This window comes from Mugil cephalus, chromosome 23 (assembly GCF_022458985.1).
Source record: "Mugil cephalus isolate CIBA_MC_2020 chromosome 23, CIBA_Mcephalus_1.1, whole genome shotgun sequence".
Lineage (NCBI taxonomy): Eukaryota > Metazoa > Chordata > Actinopteri > Mugiliformes > Mugilidae > Mugil > Mugil cephalus.
The window spans coordinates 1,611,334-1,624,971 of record NC_061792.1 but is presented as its reverse complement, the minus strand read 5'-3'; the positions used below and the strand labels follow the sequence as shown (position 1 = coordinate 1,624,971).

The following is a 13,638-nucleotide window of genomic DNA, read 5'->3' as shown; positions in this document are numbered from 1 at the left end:
TAAAACAATTCCTGACTTCACAGGACCTCCTTCCTATAGGCTCTGAGCAACCTAAATATTTGACCTCGCCCTATCACCAAAGACAAATTGATAATGCCATAGGTAACAGACAAGTCTACCCCCGCCTGGAGTAACGTTATCCAAATGAATGCACAAAAAATTCAAAGAAGTTCTTCGCCCCTGCACATTGGAATCATTTAATTTGGACACTTGAGAAGGCTAAAGCCCCACCAACTTGGAGGGATCGTGATAACTGTTAATTCCCAAAGAAGAATAAGGAATTCAGTAAGTCATATCGCGTCCTCACATATCGATACTCAAACGCAGATTATAAACTGTCTACGTTCATTATCACACTAAAAGTTTGGAGCATTTTCTGGCCTGACCTAATCCCATGAAGACCAGACATGCTTTGTAAAAGACGCCAACACAGGATAACATCAGCGCAAATGAGTTAGAACTCACCCTCCAAACTATAGACCATATCATTAATAAACCCATACAAGCTCTGCCTCTGATCAGCCTAGACGTCAAAAAAGGAAAGAACTGACAGAGGTGTAAACTGCACAACCTTCATATAGCCACTTGCTCAAATAATTATACAAGAGGACAGGCTGACAGGAATCACAATAGTAAGAGATGAACACAAAACAGGTCTATTCGCTGATGATATAATCACCTTCCTTCAAGATCCAAATATAACATTTACTGAATTAGGTAACAAAATGGAAGAATCTTGGGATTGATGTCCCATGAGCCAAAATGAATATGTCTAAAACTCAGTCTTAGCCTTTAACTACAAGCCAAGTAAAGAAAACAAGGTAGAGATATAAATTAAATTGGAATGCAAGTCACAAATAGACATAAAAATTCAAAAGATGTGGCAAAGTGGTCAACATTAGGAATGGATTTCAGCTCAAGAATTATATTTTATATATATATATATATATATATATATATATATATATATATATATATATATATATATATATATATTTTATTATATATAGAACGTAGTCAAGATGAATCTTTTGCCTAGGTTGTTCTATCTTTTTTAACACTCCCAATTAAAGGACCAGATTCTCGATTTCTCACATGGGACAAGCAACATCCATGTTTATCTGGCTGAGCCAGGCTAGGATAAGATTCAAGACCCTTCACTAACAGGGAAGATGGAAGATTGACTTCCAAACTTCAGAATACCTACTAGGCCGCACAGTTAGGATGCATAGTATATTGGTGCTCTCGTGGATGTCAAGGCCAGGTGGAAGGACATTGAGATGAGCCTGAGTCCGGATCCTCCACAGTCAAGGTTAAGTGGAAAAGAGCGTAGGATCTTAAGGTGAAGATCATGAGAGAACGATTTGAAATATGGTAAATGTGGTTAAAAAGTACAAGTTAACAGGAGACTGTAAGCTGTTGATTGCTCACTCAATTCCCCAGTTCAGAACCAGGCATGTAGAACAAGACCTTTGAAAGGTGAGATGATAAAGGAACGTCTACAGTACATGTAACACTGGTAGATAAGCACCAATTTAACCTGTTCAAGATCCTAACACATGCAGCTAAGAAAGCCAATTACAAGAAGTTTGGCCTGAGAGCTGACCTGCCTGGAACTGAACAACTGGCTGGACATTATATAAGAAAAAGATCAATGGAGCAAATGACCCATAGTCATAGAATCAAACCAGAGCAATACGCTGTAAGATGGAAAAAATGGCATCTTTATGGACAAAGTATTGTTTGTCACATAAAGCCCAGCTTGTGTTTGTTTTTTTGTATTTCGTATCTGTTTTAAATATGATTGGAAAAATTTATAATAAAGTCTAAATAAGTCTATGGACATTTTTGGCCACGAAGGTGTCCCAGAGGGATAATTTGACACTACCTAAAAAATACTAATACAATCACTTGACAGTGTGGCTGTAGGAGATGCTGGAAGATCTTCCTACCAGTATCCGTTTGTGGTGGCCGTTGTTCGAACCCTTTTTTCTCTGCTGGGTCAGCTGGGGGGAACAGCAACAGACTGAGTAAAGTAATCAGGAGGCCTGGTCTGTCAGTGCCTGCACACGTGGTGGTGGAGAGGAGGAACACTAAACAAACTATTATCAATCATGGATAACCCTGACCACCCTCATCCACCAGATGATATAACAGACAACGATGCTCCTTCCCCAAGATACTACAGGCAACTCCATTTCTCAAAGAACGATACAGGTTCCAGTTCTGAAAGTTTGGGCAACCAGCTTTATCATTCAGTGCATTTTACATGATGCAGAGCTTAATCGAGCTATGCTCAAAATTAGACTTTTTGATGACAGTCCACCAGTCCCAGCTGTCATGTACCGCAAAAAACTCTAATAACATCAACATGAACATGTCCTCCTCCTCCACAGACGGTGATATACTTGTCTTTTTGGCCGGGTTAATACCTACATTAATATGGGTCCCGTTTTCTGGTTCACCTCAATATGTCATAAAATAAAACAAGAGTCGTTCTTGCGGCAGACACGAATGCAAACTTGTACGTAAAGTTTGGGCGCTACCGTCTGAAAAGGGATTACAGTACTTTTACCAATTCAATTTACCTTCTCTTCTGCGACTAGCTTTTTGGATGAGCAAGTGGTTGTGGACATGACGCGAGAAGCATTGTCCGAATCAATACTGTGATTAAGAGCGTATAACATGGCGAGAAAACCAAATTATTCCAATCGCATTATCATGTGTTCTTAAATCGAAGCAACGAGTTTACATGCACTTAAATTCTCCTGTTATAGTCGCAATCGAGGCAATAATTCGGTTTTTTTTCACATCATGTAAATGCACTGAATGACCACAACCGGTGGCCCTCATGTCGCACATTATAAGACACTTGAGAAATCTGTTTCTCTGTCTCCTAAGACCACAGGTGGAGCACATGCACTGGAACTCTGCAGTTTGCGTACACAGTAACACTTAGGCGTGGATAATGCGGTCTTCTAACGATGCTTCACCAGGTTCATGCCATTTGGATGTACCAGATGGATACGTGACGATTCCTTTCTGCCTTTGGAGCCCACCCAAGTGGCCCGCAATGTCTTCCTGGCCTCCAGTCACTCCTCCTGAGACCTTGAGGACTTTAGAAGAGACTCCCTGAATTTTGACCTTTATTTCCTCCACCCGCCCCTGTTCCTGGACTCTTTTTTATTTTTTTTCTTGACGTTGCTGTCATTTTATTTCATATCATGTATTGAGTTTCTTGATCTCCTTGTCCTGTTGTGTTTCCTCATTGTCTTTTCAAATTGTTTATTGGTTTCCTTCCCAGGCGGCAACCTCCGGGGCTGAGTGACTGAAGTGTCATGCGGAAGAGAAAAAAACTGCAGTTCATCAAGTCGCGCTTTTGAGCTGGTTGCAAAAAGGAAGCTAATTCCCATAGTACCCCCTGGTTAAAAAGCCCAACTTTACAGTCTTTATTAAACTCATGTTTACAGCCTGATTCAAAAACGTTTTTTTTTGTCTTAATGGTTTATTTCACTATTCGAGACAACTTGTATGGGGGTGAATTTTCACTCATTGGTTTTTTTTTATTACGTTTAAAATTCGCAATTATTAAAGGCGTTCCCTGCGTTGAGTAACAGCATATTTTAGTCGAGACAAATGGCATCAAACCGAGAGCGAGGCCACCCCGATAGCCGGTGCTAGCCACTCTCAGATAGCGATTAGCCAGCTTCGTAGCCTGAGCTAACCCGTAGCGCCGTGTTTTGGTTGGTGGGTTTTAACATTCAGTCTGCTTGGCTCCGCCCCAATCCGATCCCCATATCATATAAATATATATATAATAATATAAATATATATATATATATAATAGTTGTTGGGCCGGAGTAAAACTTATATCCAACAAGGCGAACCGCAGTCCTCCGCACCACTTTGGGCTTCATTTTCGAGAGTCAGAATCCACCGGTGACATCACAATGGTTTTGTCTATAGAATTTAATACTTCAGTGTTTCTCCCAGTGTGAATTGCCTGAATCTGTCCTCACCTGGTGTCTTGTCATCCCTCAGCCCGTGTGAAATTTATAGCCCCTGCCTTCCCTTTGTTCCCCAGTCAATCACTGTGTTGTTTCCATTGGTTGCCTCTGGCCTTGTTTTCTGACCTGGTGTTTCCGAACCAATGTATTGTGAGTTCAGTTTGTCTTTGGATTTCTTTGCCTTTCCACCAGTGACTTTTGATCCTTTTATTTTCAATTAAAGACCCTTTTCCCAGGATGCCTGCCGCCTCAATCCTCAGAGCTTGTTCTTGCGTTTTGGATCCTCCTTTAACTGCTTTCCTGACACTCTGTCTTGGAAGAGAGACTGAAGTATCCTCGGCACAATCTTGGAGTCGAGGATTACATTAGAGCAGATAACCCAGGAAATTAAAGGCTAAAGCACAAGAATTTGAAGAGGTGTGGGTACCCTTAAAGGACTTTCACACTCAAACAAGAACATTAGATTTATCAATCAGGCTACTGGGTGTGATCAGCTTCCATTTTAAGTCTTTTGCCATTATTATAACATATCAATTAAGCCATTTAAAAACAACAAGGGTTGACCCAAAGGCTGTACAATTCAGGAGATCAACAAATTACAAAACTGGTGCAGAGCAAGATAACCGAGGCTGGCTACAGACTGGAAAATCAAGGACAAGAGGGACCACATGGGGAGTATACACCCTAGACTAATTAAGGACACTTAAAGGCCAGGGAGCACATAAAAGTTGAACCTTTGAAGGTGTTTACGGAGGTGGAGGCATCTGATTGCTAAGGTAAACAGTTCCCACAGCTTTGGGGCCACTACAGCGAAGGCACGATCACCCTTTCCTCCTCATAGCCTAGACCGTGGGACGAGTCAGAGCATATGATTGAAGATCTGAGAGATCCTTGGGTGGAGAGTGAGGAAGTAGGTCAACAGATTATTTGTATTGGGGGGCTAGGCCCATGTAGTGCTGAGTGCAGAAGGACACTAGTATTGGGATATATGTGCTCAGAGATCCTAGTGCCTGTTAACAATCCTGGCAGCAGAATTCGGGACTCAACTCAAATCATGATAAGAGGTTCTGCTGATACCTTAGTAATGCAATTGCAATAAACTCATCCTAGACGTACTCAGAGGCACGTGACTGTTTTGCTGTTTTAAGTCAGAAGGTAGAGAATCATTTTAGTTTGGCAATATTTCATAGTTGGAAAAAAATACTTTTCACCACAGAATTTGTTTAGCGAATTTAGATGTGTTGTCTTGGAGGATTTGGGAGCCAAAAAAGACCACCTCTGTCTCCTGTCATGTCAGCTGGAGGTAGTTATTTTGCCATCCATTAGTTTGGTGTCCATAGAGCAGTGCTGACTATGTGCTATGCCTATGACCTGCAAACTTGACTGAAATTTCATCTAGGAAATTGTTTTTATTGTTAAGAAAGAACAGAAGCTGGGAGTATGGGAATGTAACGGGAATGTCGGTGGAACAGTGGTATCAATATCACATTATATTTTGTATTTTTTTCATTGCTATTTTTTCTCGTTATACAATTCTTTTTTAATGTATTTTGTATTTTTTGTGTATGAGTGAATGAGGTCAGCTTGTATTTTGTTGTGAAATTTCTGAGTCAGGACTATAAGAGGATTTCTCCACAGACAGAATGATTTAGTGACACCAAGAACTCTGGTAATGTGAACGCATTTGAAGACTTGACTTGATTTTGGTTGTGATGAGAACCCACCACCGATGACTGAGGAGATAACCAGCTGATGTTCAGGAACATGATGCCCTTCATTTCAACTTCTTTGAGCTCCTTTCTATCTGACAGTCCCTGACACAAAGAGAACACATCAAAACTGATCTCCATTCTTCAGAAGCCTGAAACAAAAGAAATGAAAAAAAAAAAAAAAAACCTGACGCCAGAGCCTCCATTTACAGTTTGGACTCTCCAGTCCCAGCAGACAGGATCTTCACTCCTGAACCCTTTCAGTTGTTTTCCACTCAGGTCCAATGTTTCAGATTAGAAAGACTGGGAGCTTAGGACTGAAGACAGGAGCATCACAGCTTCTCTCCGAGAGGTTGCAGTGACTCAGTCTGAAAGACAAAGACAGAAAACCCTTTAACTTATGGGACCTGACAGGGTGCTGTAATTTATTGAGTATGAACTTACAGAGCTTTGTTGGAGGCTTTGACCACATGGCCAACAGCCTCAGAAGAGCCTCCCTCTGAAGCAGAGTATTTCGTCAGGTTTGAACTCATCCAGATTCTTTCCTCCTGATGACAGTAAGATGAAGAACCAGAGCCTGACCACTGAGAAGAGACAGTTTATCTGTGGAAGACTTCCTGATCTCAGGGAACTGCTGGCATCTCCTCCACTAGAGAAAACCATCATCTCGTTCATTCAACAGTAGGGAACAGATTGATGCATCCTCTCTGCAGAAAAGATCCTTCTTAATCTTATGCTTGATGAACTGGACTGTTCCTGACTGGTATCTGGAATACTTCCTGTTTGTGTCACAGAGCCTTGTAGGAGATACTGATTGTTCTGCAGTGAAAGAACCCAGGAGGAAGCGGAGGAACTAGTCCAGGTGTCCATTTGGACTCTGCAAGGCCATGTCCACGAGCACTCTGATGGAGAGGTTTTTCGTTTTCTTAAGACTTTTAACAACAGAGATGTAGTTTTGTTGTTCTTGCCATCAGTGTTGACCACCAAAGTTGATGAAGGACAGATGGCCATGAAAGATGCAGCAGAAACTCATGAAACGCCTCAGATTGCGCGAAGCAGAACCCCTTGAGACTGGTACCGGCCTTTCATCCCTACTTAAAGATATTCTTGAGAACACTCCTGAGTACAGCGAGCAGCACATATATTGATTGCCCCACACTGTCAGTTCAGATTCATAGAAGATCAGGTTTTCCTTTCACAGATGATCAAAGCATATTCCCAGAGACTCCAATCATCTCCAGTTCACTGGACTCCAGTGAGGAACTGTACTCATCTCCTTCATCATACTTGACCTTCTTACTTTGCCTGACCACCAGGAAGTAGGGATGTACATCTCAGTCAGGGGTCTTGGGCAGCTCTCCTCCCACTCTGTTACCCACCCACACATCCTCCAGAACTGTAGCAAGTGATCCAGCAGAAGACTGGGTAATGTGACACCATGATGTGGAGGCTTTCGTGATGTCTTATGTGGGAGATGATCCAGCTGTGCCTTCTCCTCACTCTGAACTTCTTCTGAAGTACTCCTCCTTCTGGGGCTCAGTGAACCTCTGACCTCTGGTACACCAATGCAACAGAGTTTGCAAAGATCAGATTGGACTGGCTGCAGGTCGTGTGGTTAACCAGATGCGAGCAGAGGGAAGGCAGTTACCCCCTGATGAGGTTTGTCACATGCACATACCACTGAGGCGTACTCTGTAACATCATCAGGCTCTTAGTTTTGCGTAAGTCCAGAGAGGCTGACACTCATCCAGACTCGTCAAGATGAGCACAACCTGGAACTCTTCAAAGCTGTAAGATTCCTGCTTCTTTGGTTCAGTGACGAAGTGGAATGAACAAGTTCCACCAAACTTAACATTTCCTCTTTCACCACATTCAGCTCTCTGAAATTCAATGAAATATGAAGAGGATGGTCCTGGTATGCTTTGTTTCAGCCCAGTCCAGAGTGAACTTCTGTTAAAACTGTTTTTACCAATGCCAGCCACTCCTTTGTCCTCACTCTTCTGATTGGTTTATGTCTTTCCAGGTGAGGTCTTTAAAGAGGTCTTCACCACCTGATGGTTGTTTCTGGTCTGGTGTGGTTTTCCTGGATGCTGTTCAATCTGTCTGACCTCATGTTTCATCATTGACCTCGTGCATCCCCTCCCTCTGTGATGTAGAGCTCTGTGTAGATCTCATTCAGAAGGTTATTTTCCAGCTTAGCAATCCCCTCAAACACAGACTGAACTTCTCCTTCAGAGCAGATTTAAGTTTTACGTCCGTTCACTCATCATGAGCATCTGAACGACACAAACAATAGATACTCAGACCATCTGAGTTTTGTAGAATCAGTTTTTTACTGTGCACAAGTATCAAAAAACACTAACTGGAACCTTGGAATGATCTACATTTACTCATGAACGTGTCCTCACATCTGGTCAGATCTTCTCTCAGTTACAGGTTCAACCAAATGGGATTTTTTATTTAAATATCAAAAAAAAAAAACAAAAAAAATAAAAAAGGCCTCACACCTTTCTGAGCATTGAACCAAGGGCAAACCCCAGGTGATGGAAAGAGCAGGAACTATGGACTGAAGATCCGGATCAACTCTCTGCAGGCTCCTCTCCCTTTCTCTTCACAAGTGTCAATGAAGTGGCGTACCCTGTCTGCTCTGACTGAGTTTCTTCTCAGATATCGATTCGTTCTCCCCAATCAGTCAAGACACTGTCTGTTACGAGAGCCACCAGGAGCTGTGGTCAGGACTTCTATCGACACCGCTTTCCACAAACTCAGTCCTCATCCGGCAACCAACTTCTCCTACAGGAACAAGGGCACAAGCATCTCAGGGAATTGTAGCAGTGTAGAGGTTTACAGGGGAGCAGTACACTTCATCCCATTCACTTGACCCTTTCATAGCCTCTTTTATCCCATCTCCTTCAAAAAACATTTTTATCCCAACCTGTCCAGCCCTTCTAATTCAATCTCTCTGACCTTCTAATTCTGACCATTAAACACCTTTGTTTTTTAGTGAAATCACTAACCATCCCTCAAACCGTTCTTGACCCATCCCATCCCCTCCGTCTCATTTCATCCCACTCCTGAATTCCACTAACACTGAATACTGACTGATAACCAAACAGTTTTGCTGTTTTGTGATTCCATGTTTACCGTTTATTTTAATCAGATCATCTCTAACCTCACCTGAGCTTCGTTTCACTCAAGATAACATGGTAAAATATAACTGCTGTACAAAACAGCTTCATGTACACTCAGTGGATATTCAAGTCTGTCCTCAAGTCAGGTCTGAGGGGCTGAGCTGTCGAGAGATGAGGAGATGGTTTTACTGATGATGCTGACAAGGTACTTAGTAGAATTTTTCTGAGAACTCATCATCTTAACTCGCCAAATGTTAAGTATATTTCTGAATCCACAGGATTCCATTCTAAGGAGTTTGTCCTCATGGAGGCCTCATCTGTTTTGTCGTAAACAAGGTGCCGTAGTACTGCAGTAAGTTGTAGCTTCTAGTAGTTATTGTGTAAGTAGTACAGTGGGACCAGGGGAACCAGTATCTCCCATCTCTGAATGTTTCTAACAACATCCTGTAGAAGTGACAATAAACCATGACTATGAATGAAATCCTCAAACACTGATCTGGAACTACACCATGCACAGAAGTATCCTCCTGGTGTGAGCAGGCTGGTGGTTGTTCAGACGAAGCTTCCATCTAGATCTGGACTCTTATTTTTCTAACCCAGTGTCCTGGTTGTCCTGGACCTGACATCTTAACTAACAACATGACTTTAGAGATGGTTCCTCTCCCTCGAGTTCGCTCTGGTCCATGCCTGCTGGATTCACATCAGCCACACTTGTCCTTCCACCACAAGAAAACACAATGCGACGTCATTCATAGAGAACATCACACTGGAACCATCTCTGCTGGTTGTAGCTTCCTACTAACATCCACTATAGATGAATCCCATGGGGAAACATACATGAACCATACACTGAGACCGAAGTCCGACCATAACCCTCCCCGCTCCTTAATATTTCAGTCACTTCAATGTCTGTTACAGCATTTCACAGATGTCCAGATGACAGACAAACATCTCACTTGAGTCACAAGCTCTTTTAAGAGGTGGAGTTAAAGTACTCAGTTACTTTCACCACTTCACCACCTCAGTGTGATGTTTAGGCTGGAGTTTCCTGTATGTGGCCAACCCGAGGGCAGTGACCACTCCCACGCAGTCATCTGTTAGTAGTAGTAGTGTGTTTCATCTTCAGCCTCTTGAAAACTAAGCTAAAACACTGTCAGTCCATGAACATCAGTTTTTATGGGATGTAGGACAGTGTAGTACCTGAAGTGCCTGTGGAGGCAGATGATCATCACAGAAAACGGACTTCCATGCAGTTCATCGCTTCACCACCAGAGGAAGACACATCTCCACTGTAAAACTTGACATGAGGAGATACAACTGTCCTGATTCTGATTATAAAACTGGTCCTGGTCCAGGTCCTTCAGGTGGGAACATCAAGCTTGAAACCACATCATGACCGAAACTGTTTTTCTAACCTCCAACAAAGAATCAAATGGAATAAAAGAAGTTCCTTATCTTCACAGGAAAATATTCTGTCAACCGGTCATAGTCAGATATTTAAACTCAATCCCACTGCAGCTCCTTTAAAGGCTTCAATCCTCACTGGTTAATGACCATGCTTTATTTACTCTAACAGGCACATTACAGTAAACATGATTCCAAACAGCGAGCTCTACACAGAAGTAGAGGAAGTGGAGCTTGAAGGTCTGTGGAATGAAGTGGGGAGAATTTAAACTCCTTCACAGATCACTCTGACTCTTAATGAAGAAAACTTAAAAACTCATTACTCATAAACTCATTCGTTTACCTTCAAGGGGAGAGTTGACACGTGAGAAAACGTCTGAGAATCGATGCTGTTAAAAGTGAGACAGGAAACACCCAGAGAAGCAAGCCAGCCTGGGAATACCAGGTGCTGTAAGCTTTTCCCATTTTCATCAGGAGACATGGTAAACAATTACATCATCAAATACATCAATGAAGATTTTGACCACTTATATATACTGCGTTTTTGTGACAGCTAACTTTGCTTACGGCCATACCACAACCCTGAACACGCCCATCTCATCGATCTCGGAAAGCAAAGTAAGGTGGCCTGGTTTAGTACTTGGATGGGAGACTGCCTGGGAATACCAGGTGCTGTAAGCTTTTCATTTTCATCAGAGACATGGTCACATTTAACATCATCAAATACCTGCACATGATGATTTTGGACCACCTTTTATAATAAACTGCGTTTGTGACAGTTACCCTTGCTTACGGCCATACCACACCCTGACCGAATCCGCAAGATCTCGTCTGCTCTCGAAGCTAAGCAATGGACGGGCCACTGGTTTAGATACATGGATGGTAGACCGCCTGGGAATACCAGGTGCTGTAACTTTTCATCTCATCCGAACATGGTAACATTTACCACATCAAAATACATGCAATGATAATTTTGACCACTTATAAATAGTGCTTTAGTGACAATTGACAATTGCTCTACCGGCCATACAACCTGAACACGCCGGCCCGATCTCCAGTCTGATCTCGGAAGCGAAAGCATGGTAGGCCTGTATTAGTAACATGGAATGGGAGACCGCCTGTGAATACCAGGTGCTGCAAGCTTTTCATTCTCATCAGAGACATGGTAACATTAAATATCATCAAACTACATGCAAGATCATTTGACACTTATAATCTACAGCTTTATTGACATTAGACATTGCTTAACAGGCATAGAAAACCTGAACACAACCCCCGATCTCGTCTGATCTCGGAAGCTAAGCACGGTCCGAAAGCCTGGTTAGTACTTGGATGGGAGACCGCCTGGGATAACTAGGTGCTGCAGCCTTTTATTTTTCAGTCAGGAGACATGGTAACATTTACATCATCAAAATACATGCAATGATCATCTTCGACCACTTATATAACTTTAGTTTTGTGACAGTTACCATTGCTTACGGCCAAACCACCCTGACAAAGCCTGATCTCATTTGATCTCGGAAGCTAAGGGCCTGTTAGTACTTGGATGGGAGACCAGCCTGGGAATCCAGGCGCTGTAAACTTTTCATTCTCCATCAGGAACATGGTAACATTTACATCATCAAATAACATGCAATGATGATTATTGATCACTTATATATACGCTTTAGAGACATTTGACGTTGTAAAACATAACGGTCCATACCAACCTCAACAAGCCGATCTCGTCTGATCTCGGCAAGCCTAAGGCGTGGTTATGTACATGGTGGGAGACCGCCTGGGAATACCAGGCTCTGTAAGCTTTCATTTCATCAGGAGACATGGTAACATTTACAACATCAAATACGAAACAAATGATGATTTTGACCCTTATATATACTAGCGTTGAGAACCGTTTACGTTGCTTACGGCCATACCACCCTGAACACGCCTATCTCCGTTTGATGTCGGAAGTTAAGCAGTGTTTGGCCAGGTCAGTACGTGGGATGGGAGAACCCGCCTAGATACCAGGTGCCTAGTAAGACTTTTCATTCTCATCAGGAGACATGGTAACATTTACGTCATCAAAATACAAGCAAAGATCATTTGACCACTTATATAATACTGGCTTTAGTACATTTGACATTGCTTCACGGCCAAAGCCAACCTGAACGCGCCCGAATCTCGTCGATTCTCGGGAAGCAAACGAGCACGGTCCGGTAGCCTGGTTAGTACATGATGTGAGACCGCCCTGGGAATACTAGGTGCTGTAAGCCTTTCATTTTCATCAGGAGACATGGTAACATTTACATCATCAAAATACATGCAATGATGATTTTGACCACTTATACTGTATATACTGCGTTTGTGACAGTTACAGTTGCTTATGGCCATACCACCCTGAACACACCTGATCTCGTCTGATCTCGGAAGCTAAGCAGTGTAGGGCCTGGTTAGTACTTGGATGGGAGACCGCCTGGAATAACAGGTGCTGTAAGCTTTTCATTTCATCAGGAGACATGGTAACATTTACATCATCAAAATACATGCAATGATCATTTTGATCACTTATATATACTCCTTTAGTGACATTTGACATTGCTTACTGCCATACCAACCTGAACAAGCCCGATCTCGTCTGATCTCGGAAGCTAAGAATAGACGGGCCTGGTTAGTACTTGGATGGGAGACCGCCTGGGAGTACCAGGTGCTGTAAGCTTTTCATTCTCATCAGGAGACATGGTAACATTTACATCATCAAAATACATACAATGATGATTTGACCACTTTATATATTTGCTTTTGGGTGACCGTTAGCGTTGCTTACGGCCATACCACCCTGAACACGCCTGATCTTGTTTGATGTTGGAAGTTAAGCAGTGTTTGGTCTGGTCAGGACTTGGATGGGAGACCGCCTGGGAATACCAGGTGCTGTAAGCTTCTCATTCTCATCAGGAGACATGGTAACATTTACGTCATCAAAATACATGCAATGATCATTTTGACCACTTATATATACTGCTTTAGTGACTTTTGACATTGCTTACGGCCAACCAACCTAAACGCGCCCCGATCTCGTCTGATCTCGGAAGCAAGCATGGTCGGGCCTGGTTAGATTTGGATGGGAGACCCCCTGGGAAATTTACCAGGTGCTGTAAGCTTTTCATTCTCATCAGGAAATGGTAACATTTACATCATCAAAATACATGCAATGATGATTTTGGGACCACTTATAAAATACTGCGTTTTGTGACAGTTAACTTTACTTACGGCCATACCACCCTGAAAACGCCTGATCCATTTGATCTCCGAAGTTAAGCAGTGTCGGGCCTGGTTAGTTTTGGGATGGGAGACCCCCTGTAAATACTAGATGCTGAAAGCCTTTCATTTTCATCAGGAACAGGGAAT

At 42.5% G+C, this 13,638-nt stretch overlaps 1 non-coding gene and 3 pseudogenes across 1 annotated transcript; all 4 read left to right on the top strand.

Moving 5' to 3' along the window:
* Positions 1-12,612: 12,612 nt before the first annotated feature.
* On the top strand, positions 12,613-12,730 carry LOC125003251. The gene has a single exon (XR_007112112.1). It is a non-coding gene; the product is annotated as a 5S ribosomal RNA (ribosomal RNA).
* A 100-nt stretch (positions 12,731-12,830) lies between these two features.
* On the top strand, positions 12,831-12,949 carry LOC125002023 (annotated as a pseudogene).
* Positions 12,950-13,051: 102 nt separating this feature from the next.
* LOC125002587 lies at positions 13,052-13,170 on the top strand (annotated as a pseudogene).
* A 324-nt stretch (positions 13,171-13,494) lies between these two features.
* On the top strand, positions 13,495-13,612 carry LOC125002579 (annotated as a pseudogene).
* Positions 13,613-13,638: the final 26 nt, after the last annotated feature.